At 35.1% G+C, this 26,592-nt stretch overlaps 1 protein-coding gene and 1 pseudogene across 5 annotated transcripts in view; both read left to right on the top strand.

Moving 5' to 3' along the window:
- The window catches only part of ATRNL1 (attractin like 1), a 530,678-nt gene that overhangs the window by 257,708 nt on the left and 246,378 nt on the right, over positions 1-26,592 (top strand). The gene's annotated exons all lie outside the window — the stretch shown is intronic.
- On the top strand, positions 7,566-8,389 carry LOC148130873 (uncharacterized; annotated as a pseudogene).

Raw genomic sequence — 26,592 nt, 5'->3', positions numbered from 1 at the left:
GAATCTTTGATTTTGCATATTGACAAGAACAATATATATATTTTAAATATATAATTTTCTTATTTTATAACAATAATAGATAACAATAATCATAAAACTGTAGCTTATGAAATTTATCTTCTGAAATAACATGCTGGGGAAAAATAAGAGACTCATAAAAATATGAGTTTTGAACATATTTAACTGAGATTTATTACACAAAGATAATGACAACTTTAGTTACATAACTGATACTTTTCCAATCAGAACCACAATAATATTTTTCCTTTGTTTATTCCCCATACAGTTCAGAGAAAGTTATTTTTTAGAATATGGCATTCCATCTATTGGGCAAAATAATAATATTGATCAAGAAAAATGAAATCCTTGCATTTTTTTTGTATATGTATCAGCACTTAAGGTATAATTATGAAGTAATACCTGTATCTAAAGCAGGGGTGTCAAACTCAATGCCCGTGGGCCAGATCTGACCTACAGGGTGCTAATATCTAGCCCATGGGGCCGCCCTGGAAACAGAGAAGGATTGGCCCACAGTGCCTCTGCCAGTGAAAATGAAGCTCAAGAGGACCGCGTGCAGCCCTATCAATCTCTGTTTTTGCTGGCAGAGGGTTACAAGAGGCAGCCGCAGCCAAAAAGAGCTCAGGAGTCTGTTTTTGCTGGCAGAGTGCTTGGGTCACCACAGGCACCCCCAACATGAGTGATACCGAGTTGTCCATGCCCACCCTGGCCACTCACCCCGGGCCCCTGAGGTCAAACACAACCCTGAGGTGGCCCTCAATGAAATCAAGCTTGACACTCCTGATCTAAAGGATTGGAGCTTAATATTTTCTACTGAAGTATTTTTCAGACGTTCATATAAAGTATTTTCTTCTAATTAAGATTTCGTGACATTTAAAAGTCCTGTTAGAAAAGGAAATACTGACTTCTTATTGTAACATGTTTTAGGATGGTTTTCTTTTGAGAGGCTTAACTAAAGGTGAAATGGAATTAAAACACTTTCTATCATGCATTTAATACATTGCTATGTTATTTAACAGTATATTTACATATTTGAAGGTTCTTCTTGAATATTATACCCAGCAATTTCTATTTAGGAAAGGCTGCTTCTAATACTTTTTTGAAATCTTGTTGTTTGGACTGGTAATTAATTATGAATAATTTCTAATTTTACCATTCTACATTCCCTAAGTTGTCTTAATATCAATACTTTCCCCCCAGAAGAAGCACTATTAATCTTACAATTTTAATTTAAATAAGGAACAAAATTATACAATTACACGAACAGAAGGAAATAGGCAGCCAAACAATTTAGCAAAGCTATTTATTGGGCAGATTGCTAGATATTCATCACTAATTCCCCAGGCATTGAATATGAAGCACTTCAGTGCACAAAGTAATATTTATAAAATGTTGAAATATTTCAGTGTATTTCTACAGTCTTGCCGTTTCCACTTTTAATCTCTTCCCAACCTTCATATCTTAGCTTGCAAAAACCTGTTGTTATCACTATAGTCAACCAGAGGCTCCATGGATAGCCAAGGGAAATGTGCCAAAAATCTATATTCTGCCTACTTCCAATCTCCTGATTGCTATCCCTTCCTTATCATGTTAAGATAACAAAAAATACCAATACCGATCAATATACTCCCACCATAGCCAGTATGAGATCACTGATGGTAGCTTGTCAGTTGTAAGGAAGAGGAAGAACCAGGGATCTGGGAGGTGGAAATTGCCACCAGTGCAAAACTGGCTTGCCTCCTAATATCAAGTAGTTCAGAACATAATTTTTTCAATTTAAAATCTGAAGCAGTACATGTAAAAAAAATCAACAATTACGGTAACTAGGGTCATTGGATGGCAAAAGAGGGAAAGAGTTTTGCTGTGGGAAGAGTGCCAAAGATCCATGCAACAGTGACCTGGGTTATTCACTGTATTGACATTATATTGGTTTTCTGATTAAGGGAATAACATAAAAAGGTATAAAACTCTAAAACAATAATATGTGTTGGGTAAAATAATAAGCAGTGAGTAGTAATAGCATTACAGGGTATAAAAACAGTATTAATATTTTTGATAAGAACAATTGTTTTGTACTTTTATTAAATTTTGTTTTAAACACAATATATAAAATAAAACAATAAAATGGATGCAAGTAAAATGAAAACATAAGATGAATATCATTAAAATATAGAAAGAGGGAAATCAATATAAGTAGCTGCTGTCATGTCCCCATCGGAGCCCTAAATCCACGGTGGAGGATGAGCCGGAGCTGGGACTGAAGGAGATACAGATCAAGGAGGCAGTCTTGCTGACTTCAGAGAAGTGTGGGGAGGAGCAGTATGAGCCAGCCCCAGGCCCCTCGAGCTTGGAATGGCTTTCCAGCAGAGAGGAACTGGAGCAAGATGGCCGAGAGAGGGAAGGCAGTAGAAATGAGAAGCAATGGAGCTCAAGCAATGAGAAACGACTGCACCTTCCTGATTCCTGAACATGGAAAGTGGGATGGAAGCAGGAACAGTGTAGGCCAATCTGATGACTCAAGAGAAGAGCACCCAGCCTCTCTTCACAAGGCTGGGAACTGAAACTTAAGGAGATGCTGTGGAGAAGGGTGTGTGTTGGGAACAGATGTTGAATTTTGTGGCATTTTGTGTGCCATTGCCGATGTCTGGCATTTGCAGGACTGCTTGTCTTCTTCCTTGCTTTGTGGATTCATTTCCTTGTTCCTCTGCCTCACTGGATTTCTTGCTTTCAAGCCGTTGTGCTGACAGCGTTTTGCTGGACTACTCGCAACCAAAGGCTTCTCTCTCTCTCTCTCTCTCTCTCTCTCTCTCTCTCTCTCTCTCTCTCTCTCTCTCTCTCTCTCTCTCTCTCTCTCTCTCTTTCTCTCTCTCTCTGTGTGTGTAACCAAAACAACACTGAGATGAAAAGAATTGATTCTTTGTTGTTGCATACCTATTTACAAGAATCTTGCCTTGACTGACTACATTCTCTTGGAAATGGCTGCATAAAGGCTTCAGGAATTCCTGGGGGCAGGATCTGGGTTGGGTGTGGCCTCCAACATTTCCTTTGCTGCAAAACCTCCCAATTTCACCAGTCTTTTTCATTCCTCCAACCACTTTAACTGGAGATTCTACCTTAGATTCTTGCTTCTTGAACCTTTTCCGCCAAACTAACCACATTTCAACTAAAACTGTTCTTTGAAACAGTGATTCTTGAACAACCTCTTCCTATTCCTCAAACTGATCTATTCCATTAGCTTCTAGATTAATGGATAAAAGATGCCTAAAATGTCAACAACTAAAGCTTAGATGACATGAAACATTGCAATTTACACATTTGGACTTTCTCTGAAATAATTTTAGATTTAGTTAAAGCTTTATAATAAAAGTGGAAGAACACAGTTCTAGGCTGCATAAACAGAGGGATAGATTCAAGATCATGTGAAGTGTTAATACCACTTTATAATGCCTTGGTAAGGCCACACTTGGAATACTACATTCAGTTTGGGTTGCCACGATGTAAAAAAGATGTTGAGACTCTAGAAAGTGCAGAGAAGAGCAACAAAGATGATTTGGGGACTGGAGGCTAAAACATATGAAGAACAATTGCAGGAACTGTGTATGTCTAATCTAATGAATAGAAGGACTAGGGGAGACATGATAGCAGTGTTCCAATATCTTAGGGGCTGCCACAAAGAAGAGGGAGTCAACGTATTCGCCAAAGCACTGAGGTCAGGACAAGAAGCAATGGGTGTAAACTAATAAAGGAGAGAAGCAACTTTGAACTAAGGAGAAATTTCCTGACAGTTAGAGCAATTAACCAGTGGAACAGCTTGCCTCTAGAAGTTATGAATGCTCCAACCTGGAAATTTTTAAAAAGATGTTGGATAACCATTTGTCTTAAGTGGTGTAGAGTTTCCTGCCTGAGCAGGGGGTTGGACTAGAAGACCTCCAAGGTCTATTCCTACTCTGTTATTCTATTCTATTCTATTCTATTCTATTCTATTCTATTCTATTCTATTCTATTCTATTCTACTCTACTCTACTCTACTCTACTCTACTCTACTCTACTCTACTCTACTCTACTCTATTGTAACATAAAAATATGATCCCAGAGCTTGCTACTGTTGTTATATATAGCATTAATTTTACAATCACTGCAGCTATGCTTTTATTAATGTTTTTAATTTAAAAAGTATGCTACTAGCCAATAGTGATCTAATGGTAAAGCAATAGAGAAGTAAAAGACACATTCTGTAATAAATGTGTAAAACAAGGAAAACAAATATAATGGATTTATATGAATTTCAAGCAGATATATACAAAAAATACTCTCATACCATTCTGCATAGCTTTTTTTCATTATTGAGAAACAATCTTATACATACAGTACATGACCTGTGTTAGATTAAAAGTTGTAAGGGCATGCTTTATTCCTTTTGCCCTCCTTTTATTTTTGATGAGAATAAAATTAGAGAAAATCCATTTTATGCTCTTAGTAAAAAAGCTTTTTATTGTCACCTGGCCATCTGTCTGGCTTAAATGGTGATTATTATCTGGGATGTTGCTCCTTTTCAAACTTCCTATACATTCTTATTCAATTATTCAAAGGAACTTTCCTTGCTCTTGATAACTTGCAGTTCCTTTTCAACTTTGTTTACACCTGAATTAAGGCACTGTTTTTCAGTTTTTATAAGAATAAAAGGGAAATGGATAACTTCTTCATTAAACAATTATTTACAGTTAAAATAACCGTGCTATCTACTAAATCCTCCCCCCCTCACCTTCAATAGCAATATTGCCAGAGCAGGTTTTAAGTGGTTTTGAATCAGCTGGCAGTGAAGACAACTTGCTGATATTAAACTCTTCCTTCACTTCATGCCGTGATTATTTTGGAAGGAAGGAAGCCTCCAGGGTTTTGCATAAACGCTCATAAAGTTCACCTCAGTTTCATGTTGATTTCCTATTTTGTGTTTTAATTAATGCTACTATAAAAAGAGATTTTGATTTGTTTGTTGTGTACTTCAAGGGACAGTTATTAGAGAGGCATAGTGGTTATCCCTTGAATCTTTTTAGCGGTATGTTTAGTTTTGCTTGCCAAATTATACAACTCTCAACACATGATAAAAATACATGTGTAGTAATCATGTAAAACTATTCATCTACTGATTGAGATATGTGATAATTTATGAAAAACATAAGCATTTCATTTTCTTCCTATGAATTTGCATTTTTCTTGAAGTCTGTTTGTCATCAAAATTGGGAATGAGTGACTCCCAATTTTTGCATTCAGTCTGATGTAAAACATATGCAAGCCAGAGGTGGTATTCAGCAGGTTCTGACCAGTTCTGGAGAACCAGTAGCAGAAATTTTGAAGAGTTTGGAGAACCAGCAAATACCATGGCCCCACCCCCATCTATTGTCTGCCTCCTGAGTCCCAGCTGTTCAGCTGGGTCTTATTTTGTTGCCCTGCACTGGACAATGGAGCTGGAAAGCAGGTTAGTGGGGTGGGGAAGGAATAAGGATTTTGCAGTATTCTTACCCTGGAGTGGGGTGGGAATGGGGATTTTACAGTATCCTTCTCCTGCCATGCTCACCAAGCTATGTCCACCAAGCCACACCACACCCACCAAGCCATGCCCACAGAACCGGTAGTAAAAAAAATTGGAATCCCACCACTGATACAAAAACAGAAATAGCATCCTCAATCTTCTAAACTTTGCAGTTGCAAAGAATTATCAAGAACATTATTTTAAACATATAAGCAGATACATAATTCATTTTCAAAAACATCAAATGGACAGAAGAAGAAAATGAATAAAAATGACTAATTCTATTCAATAATCCAGCGTGCTTTCGAACATCCTGTTAGAGCCTATTGTTTACAGTGTAATAGCAGCAGCCATCTGAGCAATAAATTCCTCCCACCCAGTAAATAACAGCTGCTAGTAAAACAATTAACCCTTTCCTTGCAGACTCTCAATACTACCACATTTACTTTAATCAAACACTGATTAATTCATTACCTCAAAACTTACAACTTTTCTACCTCATTACCTATATCAATGATTATAATCAATTTCTATAAAATAATTTATTAATGGTTTATATTACTTTATTATTTTAATTGATTAGTGTGATTCATTCTCATTTCATTTTCTCATTCATCCAATGAGTGTGATTAGAGTGTTTTGTGCAAATGGTGTGATTACTGATTAGTTTAAAAGATCAAGATTCATGTAATTTAATTGATTAGTAATTTAGTGAATTTAATTGAACAGTGTGATTAATGATTAATGTAATTAATTGATTAGTGATTAGTATAATTAGTTGGTAGGCTGATTGTTGCTTAGCAAAATTATTTGACTAGAGAGATTATTGCAATTGATTGATTGGTGTGATATTGGCTATATTGATTACCCAAAATTGTTTCATTAAGTAATTTAATCAACATACCATCTTAACAAACCTACCATGCCAAGAAAAAAATCCAATGCCAAACCACAACATAAAGAGAAAGTAATCCCCACCAATGAACCACAAGACTTCTGCACATGCCTTAAATGCTATAAAACTCTAAATGATAATGAAAATTCCATCAAATGTTCTTTATGTAACAAATATGCTGATCATGACTGCTTGGGATTACCCGAGCAAATGATTCAATACCTAGAATCATCCAATGAGTTTCCATACCTCTGCAAATCATGCAGACCCAAACTGGATCTGTTTGGAAGAGTTAATACCATAGAAACACGAATAACATCCCTTGACACCATAGTAGCATCCCTGGACGCTTTAAAAGAAAGATTATCCAACCTTGGAAAAAAAAGACACAACGCAAAAACCTGAACATCCAATAGCTACAAACCACATCTCTACCCAACAACCACAACTCAATCCACAACCCAATCCACAAAAAAAATAAATCAGACAAATAATGATAACCCAATCCTCATCAGAGAAGCTGTTGAGCGTGAACAGAAACGTCCATCTTATTTGGTCTACAGGACATCAATGACAATGATGACATTACAACTGTCCGAAACATCATCAGTGATTATCAAGCATCAACCTTCTCCCCTGATGAAATACTTGACATTTCCTGCATTGGCCGAAAGCTCAAAAACAGAGATGGCTCTGTGGCCCCACGCTTCTGCAGGGTCATTTGCAAAAATGAATCAAGCAAACATAAATTCATTTATACTATAAATTCACTTGCCAAAAGCAACACCAACCATAAGAACCTCCATTCTCACCCTGACCTAACCATACAGCAATTTGCCCCCCCATGTACTCCGCACAGAACTCAAAAAAGTCTAGACAAGACTTGTACATTGACTACCGTGCTCACTGTATCAAAAGTAAGTCACACAACCTGCAACTCAGCTTTAACCTTCAACCACAACCCTACTTCAACCAATCCACTATCAACCAAGACTAGGCACGCACGCCCCTAACTACCTCAATTCCAACTACAGCTGGCCTTAAATGCAAGTTTCTAAATGCAAGAAGCCTTGTGAATAAAATACCTGAATTTCTCCTCTTACTAAATATGCTTTTATCTTTCTTGGTGACTTTAATCTACCTCATATTAACTGGACCCTAAATGAATGTACAGATGAACCCATACACATGCAACCTTCTACAATGCTGTTACAAATCTGGGACTGAAACAACTAGTAACTAACAATACTAAGCTTAACAACTGTCTAGATCTCATCTTCTGCAATAGTTTGAATTCCATTTAAGGAATACAAATTAAAGAACCCTTTTCCAATAGTGACCACAACATGACTGACTTTTGTCTCAACATACACCCACACAAAAATCACCACAATGATGTAAACCCCAATTATAACTTCAAAAAAGGCAACTATGATCTTATAGACAATGATCTCTCATCCCTTGTTTGGCAATCTCTATTCACTGGATGCAATATTGTTGAAGACCATGACAACATATTTTTACTTGAAGTCAAAAGAGTCATCAAACTATATGTACCAATAACAACTCCCCGCCCCCCCAAAAAAATCAGATTACCCACAACAATAAGGAAACTTCAATCCAAAAAGAGATCACTCTGGCAGAAAAACAAATCTGGTCACGTTGCCAACTTCAAAAGCCAATACAAAAATTTATGCCACCAGATAAAGACTGAATGCACCAATTATCACATTAAACAAGAGGAAAACCTTCTACGCACCAATTCCACCTGCGCTTTTTACAATTTTGTAAACAACAAACTAAAAGACTCAAGGTCCACCCCACCCCTGATAGGACCTAATGGTAAAGACTGCAACGATGACACCATTAAAGCCAATATCTTTAACACATTCTTTGGCTCAGTATTTGTAAACAGCAATGGATCATGCCCAGTATTTCCTAGCTGAACCACAGAAAACTACAATGATCTAATACATATCGATTTTACAGAAGACAATATTGAAAAAGCACTACACAATCTAAAACCATCTCTATCTATTGGACCGGATGGAACATGTGCCTACTTCTTAAAAAAGCTACCCACTGCCATAGCCGAACCTCTAAGCATATTCTTTGAAAAATCTTTCAGGACCAGCTCCTTGCCTAACCTATGGTCACAAGCCACAGTCATCTCCATCTTCAAATACGGAGACCCCAGCCTAGTTGAAAATTACAGACCAATCTCCTTATGATGCGTCACCTGTAAAGTTATGGAATCAATAATTAACCAATCCATCATCCTCCACTTAGAGACAAACAACCTACTCTCTAATAAACAATTTGGTTTCAGAAAAAAACTATCCTGTAATCTGCAACTCTTACACTGCAAAAACATATGGACTACAAAACTCGATCAGGGCAAAGCAATAGACACAATTTACATAAACCTGTAAAGCCTTTGATTCAGTGGTACACGACAAACTACTCCTAAAACTAAAATCTTATGGTATCTCTGGACAACTGCTTAACTGGATAGAAGCATTCCTGTCAAACAGACAACAAATTGTCAAAATTCTTGGTTGCTTCTGCTGCAGTGGCTTCTTTAATGGCATCGGTGAGGCTGATGTCCCCCTTAGCCATGATTTTGCTCTGTATTGTGCAGTCTTCTAGGCCCAGAACTAGGCGGTCTCGGAGGGCTTCTTCTAAGTTAGAGAATCCGCAGAGGCCTCCAAGGTTTTGGAGGTCTGCGACGTAGTTGGCAAGGCTTTCGCCTTTACGCTGGACCCTCTGGTAATATTCATGCCTTCTAACTAAGGTTGGCACGGTGGGTGCGTAGTGGGCCCGTAGCAAAGGCTCAAGGACGTCCCAGTCCATCGCTTTTACTTCGGCTGGCTTGGCAAGTGATTTTGCCATTTTAAACACGGTAGGCCCGCAGTGGGTTAGAAATACAGCTCTTTTTTTGCTGGCTGTTGCATCTTTCAAGTTGTTGGTCTCCAGAAACATCTGGAACCTATCCATGTACGACTCCCAGTCTTCGGTTTCTGGGTCGAATGGAGCGTGTGGTACGGCACCGCTGGCCATGTTGCCGTTGATAGTGCGTGTTCGACCACGTGCTCTGTTGGTTGCTCTGTAGATCAGTCAGCTCTTCGGTCTCCGGATCCCACCTTCGTCGCCAGTGTTACGTTTGGAGAATAATGGAGACCAGACATCTGACCAGTGACTTCAAACTCTTTAATAACAGTAGATAGAACAGAACAGAGCAAGGCTATGGGCAGCAGTAACCCTTTTATAGGGTTGGCTGCTACCCTATTAACCAATAATATGTGCAAACAAGTTCAACTAATACCCAATAAGAAGTGTCCTAATATTGGCCAATCAGGGGCTTGTTATGGACCAATCCCTGTTCGTTGTTTAAGGACCAATCAGGTGTGCAGGCTTTCCAAACCTGCTTTGCATTCGGGCCTAGTTACTTTTTATTGATTCACAACAAATGGATCACTTAGTTACAAGTTTAGTGAACAGTCTGAAGAACCCACATATCTAAAAGAAGCTGGTTGACATAAAATCTTGGTTTAGACACTTTGAAGATTATCTTGCTGTTTTATCATGTTTATCCTCTATACCTTCTTGACAACACATCTGTCAATTTTTGTGGAACTGGGATCTTCAGCCCTGATTTCCTCTGCACTTCATTCTCAAATGTAATTTGAAAACTTTAACTATCAACTCAGAAGCTTTTGGCAAATATTCATGTGCAGGAATGTGCTCATGTTGAGAGTGATCAAAATAATAAATATGGTTATCAAAAGCACAGAATCAAAGCTCTGTAAATTTCTGACTGTGTGAAAAACATTGGCTACGTAAAAATGGACTCTTACAGTGATGACTATAATAACCCAGGAAAATATGCAGCTTCTTTGAGGATGTATATTTCAATATGCATTCTGAAGCATCTTTCCCTTCCATTCTCAATCTTCAGTTCCCAAACTCTGTGCTTTCTTAGTGATGAATCAGTGTAGATTGGATAGAGAATGAGTGATCACTATAAAAACACTATTTGGAAGTGGTTTGGACATATGACTGGGAATCACAGAGCAAATATAGGATAAAATGACTGGGTCAAGAAAAAAAGGAAAGGGAAAGATAATTAGGGCTGGATTGAATTGTTGAGATATTTAAGAAGAGAGAAATTATGGGTTAAGAATCAAAAGCAATGCATGAATTAGTGTGTGAACATTGTAAAAATAAGGGTAGATTGCAGAAATATGGAGAATAGAGAAACTCAATTTCTTTCTCTTACATTAATTAATTAATTCATTTATTCATTCATTCACTCATTCATTCATTCAGTTTAAAAGCCTGTCATCTCATGTAAAAATGACTTTGGCAGTGTACAATAAAACTATAAAACAGTTAACATATAAACAATTATTATTTAAAAAAACCAAGAGAGAACAGCAGATGTTAACAACAATGGAGTCACTTCAGTAACCCCTGGGGGCCCCAGCCTGATGACATAGCCAGGGTTGGAAATATTCTTACTTCAGGGGGATGTTCCACAAGATGGGTGCCACAGCAGAGCTTGTTGCTTTCCACAAACAGGAATAGTATAGTGGGTGGTATGTATGTATTTATGGATGGCAAAAAAAATCAGTAACATTGCCATAGAGGCGAAACAACCACACACTACCTTTGGGGAACTCAGCAAATGAGAGCATTGGAGTAATAATAGAAAGACTTTACTTTTGCTGCAGTGCCCTCATTTCCTAAGGACTAGTCATTGTTGCTGTTTGGCAGGATTGTCAGGCCTTCTAGGTTACAACCTCTCTTATCATTATGCTTTTTGGACATTTGTATCCAAAAATGCAAAGAAAATATGGTACCAGAATCTGCAAAGGGAGCAAATGATTACAATGCAGGCTGGTAAGCTATCCTCAAGAGATCCTTATACCATTTAGAGAAGCTTCTGAACGACAATACATTGATGATTTTTCCACTCCTCTTTATTTTTGTAAATAATTGTTTATATATTGTAATTTTTTAACCTTGAAAATATTTATGTCCTTTTTATCTAATTGGTAATAAATAAAAAGGAATTTGTAGTGGTGACTAAGTCAAAAGCTGCTTAATAATAATCTAAACTTAATGTTCACATTCAGAGATATTTTAAATCTTTATGGTTGCACTGTTTATTTTATACTTTTGAATAGTGGCTGCAATGTGACCTATTTAATACATTTATTCTTTTCAGTAGCTATTTTAAGCTTTTTTGTATCTTTAAGCTATTTTTGCTTACTGCTTTTTTTCTTTTCAATGTTTCCTGTCTTGAAATCTCTTATGGCAAAGCAATTATGAAAGTATAAGAATTGAGCTGGTACAGGTTAAAAAAATATAAGCCATTGATATTTTAAGTTCTTTTGATATGACGTGTTTTTGTTTGTTTTATTCAATATGCATAACTCACAGAAAAGCCTCTTCTAACAGTTTCTTTGATGTCCAGTGTGAGGCAGGGCCTGAAACTAAATAAGGGAGTCAAGGAAATATGGTTATTGACTGAATGACTATGCTTCCATTTGTGACAAAGCATTGCCAGTATATGTTTATTGCAGATATAAAAGGGAAATTAGAGTTGATACATTGGTTATATTGAGATGAATCAGGAAATTTTAGCCAGAAATCTGCTTCAGAGTATGAAATATGGAAGTCTAAGTCAAATAAAAAGAGTTTTATATTCACCATTGTTAAATTGGAGAAGTATTGGCTGTGGAAGTGTTTCAAAAACCAGTCTAAATGGTAAAGAGTCTGATTTTTTAAATGATTACAATCATTTACTGCCATAGGCAGTGGTGGGATTCAAATAATTAAACAACCAGTTCACCTAGGGCCAGGTTGGTTGTCGTGGGAAGCGTGGCCCATCCCTGTCCTCCAGTTCTGCTGCACAAGCCTCCCATGATGGCCAACCTGATGCTCAATGAACCAGTGGCTAAATTATTTTCCACAGTATCAAAATGGATCCTGGTCGCTGTGCTGCACTGCAATGGAGAAACAGGCAATGAGCAGCCGGCACAAAGGAAGGAAGAGGAGCAGGGAGAAGAAAGACAGAAAGCGGCCTTCTCCTTCCCTCTCACTGGCTGCTCCATTGTCTGCTTCTCCATTGCAGCACCCAGGATCCACTTTGATAATGGGGGCGGGTGGATAATTTAACAACCGGTTCATGTGAACTGGCACGAACTGGCTGAATCTCACCATTGGCCATAGGCCATTTGTGACAGAGATGGAGAGACTAATTTTACATAAATACATAACCTTACAATATTAGCAACTTATTCAGGCCTGTGAATTACACTTTTGTTCTTTCTATTGAACAAGCTTATAACAATGAAATCATTTTGTAGTTATGTGGTATTCATTTCTCTCTTATGGATGCAGTATGTTCTAATTTAGCTTCAATATTTTTTTTCCAACTTGTATTATTCAGCTGGATTTGGATATGGATTTGATTGCCTTTTGTGTCTAATCCCACATGGTATGAGAGAAACCTCAGTCACAATCCATTGGCACAAATTAGTCTTGGTCACAATGCATGGCTATTTGGAAGCAATAAAAATTCTTAAGCAGATCATTATTCCTACATAACTTTTTCCTGAAATGTTTTCTGTGCAATTTTTTTTTAAAATTTTTTTAAATATTGGATTGTTTCCATTGTGATTATGTCAAAAATTCTGGACTGAAATCTCTACAAGCAAGTTTGGGATTTAAGAGAATCTGGCTGCAGGAATTCAATGACTTTGACAGTCACCCTTGATTTATCATCCTGCTCCAAGCATGACAGCTTCATGAGAGTTCATAATAGTATGGGTCAATGTGACTCATACTATAACCAAGATCTGGGTGCAACCTTTGTGTGTTTTGTGCTGGTTTTTTAGTTGTTACCACAATGACGTAGCAACATGGTTCTTATTTCAGAAAGAGTATTTTGAAATTAAGCCATTTTTATGACATATTTTATATTATGTTCCTATTAGGTTATTACTGGGTATGCTATACACTGACTGATATAATGTAAGAATCAAGACAAAGAGCCATTCATTTTTCAACAAGGAGCTCTTTATTAAATAGGAATTTAAAGATGGAAATTTACATGATAGCTGCTCCATTGATAATGAATTCAGGAAATGACTGGATTATTTCACAGAGACAATAAAAATTCTGCTGTCCTTCTCTTTTAGTCTTGAGGGAAAAACTTTACTGAACTACATAAATTGATCAGAATTAATTACAAATACCAAAACCTGCACCAATAGAGGCAGAATTTTCTTCACTAGTTAATAAATATTTAATATATATGGTTTTGTAATGATAAAATCCTTCTTGATGCAACTAATTGAATAAGTACTATATAGGCATTTCTTCTATATAGCTGGCAACAGGAAAGCTTACAGCTTGGCTAAATTACAACTATGTATAATCAATCTGTGGATTCACTCAGCAGTGGAATACCATTGTGTTTTATTCAGTTATGAAATCAGCCATAATGCCTCTTCAACTGCTGACTGAGAAAGCAAAACAGTATGGTGAAGAAATGAATAAAGATGGTGGACTTGCTCAGTGGAGGTGATTATTATAGTCTGTGGCAAATTTGTGCCAAATGGATTGTGCAAATGGATCATGCAAATGGAACTTCTTACATATCACTTAGTTCATGTCATTGGGCATTTTACTGAAAATGTCACTGTTCAGAATATGAACACACACACACACACACACACACACACACACACACACTTTTGGATATATCAAAGATCTCTCAGACATACAGATGGGAATTATTTTTTTACAGAGCATATAGAATTGGGACATGGATGCCATTTATATGAATTAAAAGCTATGTGGAATTGTGGTGATCCTCACTGCAATCAATAAGTTGGCAATATGTTGGTACCAAGGCAGGGCTATCAGTAAGGTTTTGTAAAGAAATCAAATTTTTGTGTTCAAATAAACCCACAGAATAGATAACATCCTCCAATAAATCAGTTTTGAATTATAAATTATTTTATCATAAAATATAAGATTATTTTTATCATAAAATAATGATAAAAATAATCTTATATTTAAGATAATCTTATCATTATTTTTAACCAGTGGGGTTTCCTTGTAAGGCCTGACACTCAGATAAACTCAGATTCTACACAAAAAACAGATAACTACAATAAGTCAGTTGCAAAGTATTTTTACTTTTGTAATACATGCAATGTAATGTAATGTATAGAGAAACTTAGATTTCATTAATTTTTAAAATAAGCAAAGCCCTAGAAACTCAGCTTGAAAAATCTAGGCCTAAATTTAAAAATCTAGCTCTGGCAACCATGCACCAGGTACACAAAATCCCAGTTTTTAGTTTAGAACAATATATAGGAAGTACAAGAGATATTTTTGATACTGATAGGGGAGCATATTTTTAGCTTAGAGTTGAACTGCAGGATCCTCAGTGGCCCCTGAGTTTGGTTATTCTTGAAGATGTTTCATAACCTAAACTAGGTAACATAATGCAAGTAGAGAGGTTTGCTTTCATCTTTTTACATAAGTATTAAATATTTGTATCTTTCTGTAGCATTGTGTAGTGTATTTTTGTTAGATGAATTTCCTGTCTTCTGGAGTTCAAGTTAGTGTACATAGTTGTACCTCCAGTAATTTTCCCACAGTCATAATCCAATATGAAGTAGGCTGGGCAGAAAGAAGGTAACTGGTCCAAAGTCACACAATAAGTTTCCATGCCTAAAAGTGGCCTTGGAACTGGTCCTCTACATTGTCACCACCACACTATACTGGGTCTCTATGCTCTTTTATTGTTTTATGTTTTAATAATATATATTTTTAATCCTTGTTACTGACAGAAAGAACTTGGTATTATGGATCAGTGCAGAAGAAGCATGATTTTAAAATCTCTGATGTTAATAATTTGTTCAGAACTGGGAACAAAACAGGTTAAGGACAGGCAGAGAGAACTGTACTGTGCAATGAAAATGAAATGCAGAACTTAAACTGTAAATACGCTTCATAGTCAAATATCTAGTTGACACTAGCTGCAATGGCACACTCTGTTATTTCTTTGTTTTTCATGTCACATTGTTGTTCCCCATGGCTGTCAAATGGAAAGCTCTAAGGATCTAAAGAGAAATCAGGTTGCTGAGTCTAGTCAACAGCAAGGGGCATTGCCTGTTTATGTTTCTTTCTCTTTGTTGAGAATTTAATGTTATGGAAATCCTTCATGTACACATGTTTTCTATGAACTTCACATAACATGGGCCAGTAGAAGGACTTCACAAAAAATGTCTTCTGCTTTTGTAGTGTCAAAAATACCAAGTCCCGTCCCCCCCATGATACTTAGCGGGAGGACTTTTCAGTCTTAATAGTATCACAACATTACAAATCACTAGAAAATTACAAAGGAGTTCAGGAGGAAGTGGTAAAGCTCAGGATATTCATAAATTATCACATGTCTGACAGCAGAGTTTAAAGCACTATTTTTAAAATGGTCTTGTCTTCTATTTATGTTGTAAATGAAAGTGCCTGCCTTAGTGTAGCAGAATTAAATGTCTAAGGTATGGCAACCTATTTTAATACACTTTAGCATATCAAAAAAACTAAAAAAGCATTATTTGGAGCAAAGATTTAGAGTGTAAAGGAAAGATAAAATCATTTGGATATTATATTGATTAGTTTTCTTGTTCCCAGACAGTAGACATTTGGGAACCCTCAAGATGTTTAATTTGCCTTAATCACTGGTAGAGTTCTCTTTTCCCAAGAGTCTATGGGTTAACTTAATATTTTATCTGATCCTTTTTCTGAGTTCAGAATAGTATAATGTAGCTCATTGTTTTATCCTAAAATGTTATGTAAAATAAATTACAAAGAGCAATACATTGGCAGATGTACTGGAAAGATATTGGAAACAAATATCCAAATGTTCTGGAACTCTTGCGCTGGCTGGGAATTCTAAAAGGTGCAATGCCAACTGCATCTGGAAGTCATCATGTTACAGAAGACTGTTATAATTACCATACCACACTACCTTACAATATTCCAAATAATGTACAAAAAGCTCAGCTTCATGAGTATGCATTTACTAGGCAATGGTCAAATGTGAATTTCAAGTTTTTAGTCACATAAACCAAGTGTAGAAAGATTGCTTTTTATATGCTAGTGTGGCAGCAATATTTAAAATGTCAAGAATGTCTGGGAGGAACTTCCAGTTCGGGCTATTTTGGTTATAGACCGAAATCCGCGATTGTGCATGGTTTTGATCTGTGCTCGCTGCTGGAGCACCCTGAGCCACCCAGATTCAGGGCTGAAGCCACCCCTTAAAGGTGGTGAAGAAGAGGGAGCTGTCAGTGGGGTTGAGGAGAGCCGCATCTCTCCTCCTCGGCTGGCCATTACTCCCTTTCCCAAAGGCGGTTGCAGCAGTGGTCAGAAATGGCCACCTCAAAGAAGAACCCAACCGGACAAGATTATGCAGGAGGAAGTTTAAAGGAGAAAGTTTGACTGACAGGGTTGAATGGACAACATCTATTTAAGGTACCTGGAACCTGAATTTTAAAGACTAATACTATTCCTAAAAAAGATCTTAAGTAGCGAAAGAGAAAGGGAAAGGAAACGGAATTGGCTTTTTTTCGTTAAGAAGAGATTCGAATAAGAAATTGATACTAATCCACTTTGACATTAATAGGCTATTTCGAGCTGAAAATAAAGTGTCAAAGGAATAAAGATTCTTGGATAATTTAAAAATTTTCTTTAAAAAAGAAAGAAAGCAGAGGAGGGAAAAGGGAAACAAGAGGATGGAATCTGGAAAATGGAGGAGACCACCTGGAACTTAAAAAAAAAATCGATAGTGGAATTTTAACAAGGCTTGCAAAAGATACATTGTAGCTGAAACTTTATTACAAGATAACAAAGCCCCTGGAAAGAGAAAGTGAGAAAAGAAGTAAGAAACAGTTTTGGATTATTGGATGATTCCTGGAATTTTGGATGGTGGATTCTAATGAAACAAAATAAAATCAACTGGGGGTTGTTTAATTTTTTTAAAATGGCAACACTCCTTGAAGAGTTAAAAATGAGACTTAAAGAACAAACAGAAGAAGCACAGGAGGGAAGAGGATCTTTTGGCTTCGTATTTCAATTTTTAGAAATGGAGATCTTGAACTATGAAAAACAACAAGAAACGCTGGCAGAACAAGAAGGGCGGGATAAAGAAGAAGCCATCTTTAATGACCAAGCAACTTTAAATGGGATAAAAAAGGGAAAGGAGGGGAAAGGGAGTTAAAAACTTAAGCATTGAAACAACAACCAAAAAAAAAGAGGAATTTGAAAAGCAATCATAATATCAGGAAGAAGCAGAAGGGAGGATCACAGAAGGGAGAATTAGATAGAAAAGAGAATAAAAGGGGGAGGGAGAAGAAGAGAGGGAAGATGGAAAGGAAAAGAAGCTACAAAGGACAGAAACAAGATATAAAGGTACAGGAAAAGTATACAAGAATTAAAGGTATAAATCTATTTAAAAGACACAGAGACAATGGTTAAAAATTAACTTATGGAGAGGATTCTGCAAGTGTGCATGGAATAGCATTGTTATATTAGAAATAGAAAAGGGTTAGAAAATATGTTTAGATGATTAAAGTGATAGAAAAAATTTGTATTGATGTGTAATGGAATATTTGTTTGTAAAAAGAATAAGGCTCTCAATGATTTAAAAAGAAAGTTTAAAAAACTGAAAAGAAACATGGAAGATTTTTATCAGTTGACAAGATGAATTTGAATAAGAATAATAATTTTATTAACTACTGTTAATAACTATTGTTGTTTTTTATTTAAAGACAGTAATATGTAAAATATGAAATATAGATGGTTAAAGTGAAAGACAACTGATATTACTAGGTAATGTTTGTTAAAAGAAATAGAAATGTAAAAGATTGTTATTAATATTAATGGCAGAGCTGTACTTGAATAGAATAATTATTCCATTTACTATTGTTATACATATATACACAGATATATATACATATATACTTTTTTCTTTTAAGAATTTAGTGTGTATTTTTAAGGGAATGTACCAAGCAGAATTCAATTGAAAATAGTTATGTGTTATAAAATAGAGGTTAAAAAATGAATGTTATAACTGTAAAGGAGTAACTTAATTTTTTTAAACAAGATTTGAAAAAAGATACAAAGATGTTACACTCCAGTCTAGTAATTACAGGGGAAAATTTGTTTTATGAGAAAAGATAATATGAAATTGTAAACAGGACAGACAAAAGTATAAAAACATTGATTAGAAAGATTTTTAAAAATTAGAAAAAGATATGTAATTGAATTAAGAAAGGAATGAGATAATTTAAAATAAGGCTATAGGAAATAAAGAAAGGGAAAAGCTATTGAAAAAATTGCAAAAATAGTTATAAGATATGGATTAGAATGTATAAGATAAATATGTATTGAGCTTATGTCTGTATGGAGAAGTGATAACCCAAGGTTAACCCGAGGTGGATGAGAAGTGAAATGTCTTCAAAGAAAAACAAGAAAGTCCAGTTGCCTCTTGAAAAAGCACCTTTGAGAAACTATGACCTGGATGACCAAGAATCTCCATAGAAAATATAAAGATGTATCTATCAAGTATTATTTAGAAAGTTGTGATTTGCTGTAGAAAAAAAGGGAAGGCAAGAAGTAGTATTCAGTTCCAGTTCTCATAAAATTCCTAAAGGATTTAGGAGGAACAATTTAAACGATAGCCTTCTTCTGTTTCATTACATATAGTTATGCATTCTATATCATTTTGAAAGGGATTGGCAGTTAAGTTTTCTAATCTGTATCTGCCAATATAGCATATTTTCCCATATAACATGCTATTTCAAGACAACTCTGTATATTCAGTTATATATTTTTCTAGAAGCAGAGATGGTATTCAACAGGATCTGATCAGTTCTGGAGAACTGGTAGTGGAAATTTTGAGTAGTTTGGAGAACCAGTGGTAACCTACCCCCAGTAGTGGGGAGGGAATGGAGATTTTGCAGTATCCTTCCCCTGCCATGCCCACCAAGCCATGCCACAATCACTAAGCCATGCCCACAGAACCGGTAGTAAAACATTTTGAATCCCACCACTGTCTAGAAATATTTCTGAATTATGCATGTATTTAAGGTTGCAGTTCCTTCATAATTAATGAAATTGTAAGGCATGTACCTAGAAAGTTTGGATAATCATATTAAAAATTAAGGCAAAGTGTCCGTTGATCTTGATTGATTGCAGAAGCTAAGCATCTATTGGTCTTAGTCTTAGAAGCTAAACAATTTAATTATTAGCATGGAGGAACATCTTAAAAGTATAGGTCTCTTGGGTAAAGTTAGAAAGCGTCCCATAAAAAGATGCATAGAAAATAACTTCTGTAACGTTTTAGAAAACTGCATGGATAAAGTCACCAGAAGGATAATTTTAATTTATTTTTTATGACACTAGTATTTATCAGATTAAAACACTTAAACTTTGGTTCCTGACACTTTAAAGGAATTATTTGTAATGGCTCATGACTGATTGTTTAGGACTGCAGCATGTGTGTGAGGTTATGTGCTATTATGTGCTTTTGTGTGTGTATTTTATTCACAAGCCATTAGATGGCTAGCCTTATTTAAAACAAATAAAGTGACTTATGGTGCCTTTAGACTTGAGACTTTCAAAATATTTCTACTATTTGATGCTGTAGAACAAGGATGTCAAACTCTATTTCATTGAGCGCCACATCAGGGTTGTGTTTGACCTCAGGGGTGGTGAGTGGGTGTGGCCACAGTGGGCAGGGACATCTCAACCTTCTGCAGCCCTCTGCCAGTGAAAATAGAGCCTGGGAGGCTGTTGCAGCCAAAAATGGAACCCTGGAGGGTCACATGTGGCCTTCACAAGCTCCGTTTTCCCTGGCAGAGGCACTGCAGGCGGATCCTTTGCTGTTTCCAGTGCAGCCCCACGGGCCAGATCTAAGCATCCTGCAGGCCAGATCTGGCCCCCGGGCCTTGAGTTTGACACCCCTGATGTAGAATATCAATTTACTGATATTATTTCCAAATTTGCAGTTCTATAAAAGAAAAACTGTGTGTTTATGTCTGTATATTCTGAAAAATGAATCACAAGATTTCTAGTGTTGAATGGAAACTTGTTTAATAACCATTGCTGTCTGCCAAGAGATAGAGTTGCTCCAGCTGTTTATTATCTTAAAGATTGCAGGGTAGAACTGTAAAATCACCATTTTATATTAAGCAATGTGATAGTAATTAAATCTATGGTCATTTACTCTACCTAGAGATATCTTTTTAGTACTTTATAATATTAATATGTTAAATTAGGACTTAAGTGTTTGGGAACCTCTGTATTTTAGAAATGTCACTGTAATTTATCTAATTGTTCTAGTAACTTAGTTAATGTTGTCTTTTCTAAATTTCTTTTACTATCTTGTCACTTTATTGGCTATTTAGTTCATTTTATTCTAATAGATCTATAAAATTGTATGCAATTTTTGTTTCTGGCTGTAATAAAGAGAATTGAATTGTCTAACATCTTTTTGGAATAAACCTTACAGATGCATACCAAACAATTTCCCTTCTCAGTCATCCTCCAAATAGCCATTGAAATGGTGAATCACTTTCAATGGTGATTGTATCATCTTGTGATACATTCATGATGCTTACAGAATCACTTTTTCCTATGGATTTCATGTATTTATAAAAGGCTTTTTATTAAGATAGACAAGGAATAAACTAGGTTATCAGCTTTCATTGATTTCATGTCATGTTTAGCATTTCCTGCCAACAGTAAAGACAATAGTGCTGGTTTTGCTACTTTTAGGCCAGTTTGCCACTATAGCAGTAAAAATTTATTTAACTTGTTCACATACAAGCTAGGATCTCTAATCTAGAGGCTATTCTGCAAACTATCATATTGTTGCCCCTTATTAGCTAGTACAGTTGCAATATGCAGACACACTGACATTATAGTGCAATATATTGCAATATGAAACACTCAGGATACAGAAATAATTAATTAAAATAAGCAAACATGGGGAAAATAATGTCTGAGTAAGGCAAATATAAAAATGTAGAATTTTGAAAATATGCCTTTAACTTGTATTGCTATTGTAATGTGGAAAGTTTTTCAAAACAAGATTCTGTTGCGTAAAAAGTCTGCCACCATGTCACCATCAAACAGTAAATTGCGGACCACAGAGAACACATAGTCTCCATGTAGAACGTGCCTGAGAACCTTATGAAATTGAAGATGTTCTTTAAGGTTGTCAGATTGGTTGAGCTCATGGGGATGTAAAGCTGGACCATGGAATAAATAAACCACGTGTGCCTCTTTTGGATTGGCTGGAATTTTATCTATTTAAGAACATTTATATGGCTACCCAATTCACTCTCGATGACTCCATTGCTTACAAAGATAAAAACCCAATTCAAAAAACAATAACAAAAAATAATAAACTATCCTCCTTTTACCTAGGTTTACCTTGTTTATTTGAGTGAAAAGGTTGCATTAGGGCACAAAAATACCATCGTATAAGCTCTTTCATATTAAAATATGTTCCAATGTTCATTCATACTCTGAATAGTTATTAAATCATCTCAGAAAGTTGCAGGATGCCAACAAAAGTTTAAATTCATTCATCAAATGAATTTAGAAAATGTATTTGTTAAGTCTTTTTTCTTTTCAACTTTTGTCATTTTTAATATCCTTTTAGTTCTGGCTAGCCCAATATTACTTTAGACTGAGTTCTTTTGAAAACCCTGGTATAAGCCTGGTATAATATTTGCAAATGGATTCTGTACCAGTTAAATGGAAAAAAGTGTACTGAATGACTTTCTCACCCAATACACACAAATGTATTAGAATTAAGTAGGTAAATAGGCATTGCTGTCTGGCTTAAATTGCATAGTTGTCCAACCTTGAAATTTGAGATACGAATTTAACTAAATATAGCTTTGAAAATATACCCACATTCTATATTGCTTGAGTTCATTAATTCTTTTAATTTGTTATCATTCTAAAGTATAGTTCTAAAGTGTTCTAAAATAACTTATGACTTTTATAGAGATTCAGTGGAAGAATCTAATTTATCAGGAAGTCCCTCATAAATTGTGTTGTTGTGATGTTCCAAGTTTCAGTGCTCAAATGTAAATATGATTACCACTGTATAGAAAATGACCTTTCTCATAACTTCTCTTTGAATGGAGGAAAATTACTGAACAAGTCAGGTATTTAAAATTCACCCAGATAGCTTTTTATGACAGCATACTCGTAGAACCAGCAGAAAAACTGACTAAATTTCAAATGATACCAATTATATATGACATTTCTTTTAACATTATATTATGAAGAGTTTAGCATTTAACTGGTTGCATTAGATATGTATCATTTTATCCTTTTCTATAAACACCCTGCAGGACTATTATCTCTGAATAAATTCTAGAATTGTGGTTGTGTCCAATATTTCCATTCCAACTGTCATAACAAGAGTGCTTCACAATTTGGAGATGCGTAGTATGCCTGTCAGAGTTTGTTACAGTTCAGTGATGCATGGTGAAGTGTAAGGGACACGAGAGGGATCCTACATAGCTGACAGCATAAATTCAGTGATGATGTTTCACAATTATTTCTTCTCCAAGGTCAGCATAAAGAAGAGTATGTAGAAATCACAGGGCTACAGGCTAGATTGGCAAGATGAAAAACACCCCAAAAGAAAGCAGTGGCAAATCAGATTGGTATTGCTGCCAAGAAAACCATGTGGGCATTTCCATGTAATCACCAGCAGTTGTACTCAACTCAAGGGAGTTTTCACTTACCAGTTCACTGGCTAATGGACATATCTTCAAACTCTGCTTCAGTTTTTCTTCATATGACTAGAATTAATTATATGAAACTGTATTTCAGCAGGGCTGCAAAGATATAATTTCAAAATGCTTGACTTGAAACATCTCTTTTTTGGATAAATTAGGTCTCTTTCTTTTTTGCTTGCCTGATTTGTCAGCTACAAATTCTTCTACCACAAGTACAGTACTTTGGGTCTCTTCAAATGTATGAAGCATTATACAAGCAGGTGAAATTAACTGTATGTTAGTTTTAATAGAAATTGAAAATTAAAAGTTTTTAAAAATCATGGAACAAAGAAGAACACAGGAAGAGCTATTTTTTAGGGAGTTCCAAATGCTAAACATCCCAGAATAGTTCATATTATCACATGATGCTTCATGTGATATGAAGGATCTACTCCTATTTGTAAGGTTAAAGTGACATATTTTAACTTAATTTGGCATACAATTGAAGCATGAGAAGGCTCTTTTAATTTTCATAAGCATGCAACAACAAAAGTGTTGTCTGGTCACATGTATTCATGAACATTATTCATGTTCACGCATTCACCTACAGACAACAGGGATGCAGCTTTGAAACAGTTGTGCAAGCCTTTCATGACTTTTCTGCTTTAAGACTTCAGTGCTTTCTTTAAGCTAACTGATTTTGTAAATGCACAGCGCTGCAAATTAAATAAACAATGAAGTTGATATAATTTCAGAACATAAATGCACAAATTCTATGTTGCGATTTAACCTGGATCTATTCAGCATTCTGGACAAAATAAAAAGTACACTGAATGGAAGATTCATTCCCTCTCAGCTGCAAACATTTTAAATATAGGTGTAACTGTGGAAATAATGAAGAATTTTCATAAATTTTACAGCAAAGTTTTATTGGCTGAGTTGATCTTTGCAGCATCTGTTAGCATAAGGACTTATTTATTTCAATTTAACTACAGGTCTGCTATAAAAAGACTGCCATGCAATGAAAATTTAAGAGAATAAACTCATCTTTTAATTTGCATTTATTAGCACATCTGCAGATTGTAGCTGAAGTTCTAATAAAGCTTTTGATCAAAACTATTAATCCTGCAAATTCTTCATTGTTGTTTCAGAGGTATCAATTAATATAGCACTTGCAACTGTTCTTTATTGAAACAAAAATAATCTGGCAACCTATATTTCAGTTGAAGCTTTGATCAATATATATTCACTACTGTAAAAGTTTGAGATAAGAATAAACTCCCATGTTAAAATTTTATTTGCATCACAGAACAATGATGATAAAAGCTATTGTGTATAATGCTGTTAAATGAAAGTTTATTACTACTATATATTGAACTAGACCAAACATGTCATAGACAATCCCTGAGCATTATTGAAATACTGTATTAATGTTGGCAGTTATTTTGAAAAATGATCTGTGTTTAATAGTTTCATTTACTATCCCTTAATTATACTGTATGGAGACATGATTTGTATAGACTGTTTATTCTGTTACAAAAGATAAAAATTGTGCTGGATGATTTCAGGTCATTCCTCTATAAACATTGTTTTGTCCCAAAAATATTTATTAATAAAGGTGTTCATTCCATCCCCAACATTTTCATAGACTTTAAAAAAATATTTAACATACACAATTAAAACAAGCTTTCAACTTAAAGAAAAATAAAGATAAGCAGAAAAGACACAAACACACACTAAAAATACAAATTAAGAAAAAAAAGAGATAATAGAGAATAATACTACTTTATATAAAGTATAAATGCATACTTTATAGTATATAGTTTACTAATAAATACACAATTAATACAAATTATTATTATAAAATGTCATTTAATCTATGCCATAATACCACATTTTGCTGCATCCTTTGAAGAATAAAAAAAAATGTTACCATTTCAAAAACGGTTAGCACTTTTCTGACCAATTTATACTATACTATACTATACTATACTATACTATACTATACTATACTATACTATACTATACTATACTATACTATACTATACTACACTACACTACACTACACTACACTACACTACACTACACTACACTACACTACACTACACTACACTACACTACTCTACACTACTCTACTCTACTCTAATTATACTATTCTAATGTCCTAATATGTTTGACCCAACCATAATTCCTGGTAAACAGGTAAATACCAAAGTTTTGATTTATAATTCACCTTGACATTAACACCTCTAACTTTTAAACATTTTTCCATAAATCTTCTTATATACACTCTCTCAAAAGGATATCACATGATTACATGATATCATATAGGTCAGTGAATCCTAATTTTATTTTACATCTACAACATAGAAAATCAAAAGTCCATTCTCTCAGGGAGGCTAGTTCACTAATAGAGTTTTTTTGATGAATCAATTTTAATCTCAGATTTTTTGATACCATTCAAACATTTTTAATGACATGAATTTTATTGGTGGGCATTAGTAGAAATTCTGGTTCTTTAGTCCATATTTAAAATATCTAATAAATGTCCATTTAAAAAATATTCTTGAGCTTTTGATAGAGATATCTTATAGGTTTTAATCCTGCCATGAATTCCATCAAGTATGAGATCATCTTTGCCTAGGAAACAGCCAAATTGCTCCATTAAAACTTTCTTAAAGTAGAGGTTCCACCAATGTTGTAGATTGGGAAGACCAAATCCTAACTTCTGCCCAATCTTTCCAATAGAAAGTTTAACCATCAGAATTCAAAGTAGAATTTTTTTCAGTATTAAATATTCGTGATTCTCATTATCTAAGCACAATCTACATCCTAATAAGACCCCAAAATTTCTCATCTTGGAATTAAAATACCTTTTCTATTTTCCATGTTTGCAATGAAAATAAATGTCACAATTTTACAACTTAACCCATAAGTGGTAATATTCAATTATATTTTTATGCTGGAAGCTAATAAAACACCTTGAATGCTTTTTTATCATTTTTATTTATTTAGAAAATTTATAGCCACTAACTTGGTCACAGAGACTCTAGGCAGCTTACAAACAATAAAAACACAGTATAGAAAAAAATAAAAATAAAAAACACAATATCCTACCCACCCATTCCCGGTGACAACACATAGTCAAATCAGCCATTTGAAGGGCTTCATCCCAGTCTGGGTTCCCCAGGCTCGCTGGTAAAATCAAATCTGCAGGGCTTTATGAAAGAGTATCAAAGTGGGGACCAGTCTAATTTTGAAAGGGATTATATTATTATTATTGTCATATCTCAATAATAAATAAGATTATTAATACATAATAA

Source organism: Notechis scutatus, chromosome 4 (genome assembly GCF_049901735.1).
Source record: "Notechis scutatus isolate UNSWTSFEM ecotype Mainland chromosome 4, rNotScu1.2, whole genome shotgun sequence".
Taxonomy (NCBI): domain Eukaryota; kingdom Metazoa; phylum Chordata; class Lepidosauria; order Squamata; family Elapidae; genus Notechis; species Notechis scutatus.
This window is presented reverse-complemented; position numbering and strand designations above follow the sequence as displayed.